This window comes from Octodon degus, unplaced genomic scaffold, assembly GCF_000260255.1.
Source record: "Octodon degus isolate 3935 unplaced genomic scaffold, OctDeg1.0 scaffold00057, whole genome shotgun sequence".
Lineage (NCBI taxonomy): Eukaryota > Metazoa > Chordata > Mammalia > Rodentia > Octodontidae > Octodon > Octodon degus.
The window spans coordinates 2110549-2111491 of record NW_004524633.1 but is presented as its reverse complement, the minus strand read 5'-3'; the positions used below and the strand labels follow the sequence as shown (position 1 = coordinate 2111491).

The window sequence follows — 943 nt, the reverse complement described above, 5'->3', positions numbered from 1 at the left end:
CCGCCGCCGAGGTGTCAGCCGCCCCACCTGGGGCAGGTTCCCGACGACAGGGCCATCGCACCTTCCCACAACTATTTTTTGTTTTGCTGTTTAAATTTTGGTTGTTTGTTTTTTGGCTTCCTGTTTCCTCTTTCCTTGGGACCCGCCAACATGGGCCGCGTTCGTACCAAGACAGTGAAGAAGGCAGCCCGCGTGATCACTGAGAAGTACTATACGCGCCTGGGAACCGATTTCCACACCAACAAGCGCGTGTGCGAGGAAATCGCCATCACCCCCAGCAAGCAGCTCCGCAACAAGATAGCAGGCTGTGTCGCACATCTGATGACGCGGATACAGAGGGGCCCTGTGCGGGGCATTTCCATCAAGTTGCAGGAGGAGGAGAGAGAAAGGAGAGAATTACGTCCCTGAGGTCCCAGCCTTGGATCAGGAAATCACTGAAGTAGATCCTGACGCTAAAGAAATGCTGAAGCTTCTGGACTTCGGCAGCCTCTCCAACCTGCAGGTCACACAGCCTACCGTCGGGATGAATTTCAAAACACCACGTGGAGCTGTTTGAATCTTTTTGCTGTGCTGTAATGTCAATAAATTTGGGACAATGAAAAAAAAATAAAAATAAATTTTGTTTTTTTGGCGGAACCGGGGATCGAACTCAGGCCCTTGCGCTTGCCAGGGAAGCGCTTATTCCACTGAGCCATCTCCCCGGCCCCCTAGAATTATTTTTTTGAAAAATATCTAGATTAGCACTCCCAGCACCCACCAACCCACTTCCTTATTGTAGCCCTTGCTGTGGATTATCTCTGGAGCGAAATACTCTAGAGTGCCACATAATGTCCAAGTTTTGCCTTTTAATTCTTGGCAAATTCAAAGTTGGTGACCTGGATTTACCCTGCTGGTCAATGGGAGATCTTTCAGGTTTTAGATGAGGTCTGGCCAATGGAGGTCC

General features: G+C 49.8%; 1 protein-coding gene and 1 pseudogene across 6 annotated transcripts in view; both read left to right on the top strand.

Moving 5' to 3' along the window:
• The window catches only part of Dock7 (dedicator of cytokinesis 7), a 246024-nt gene that overhangs the window by 236777 nt on the left and 8304 nt on the right, over positions 1-943 (top strand). The gene's annotated exons all lie outside the window — the stretch shown is intronic.
• On the top strand, positions 146-595 carry LOC105742509 (annotated as a pseudogene).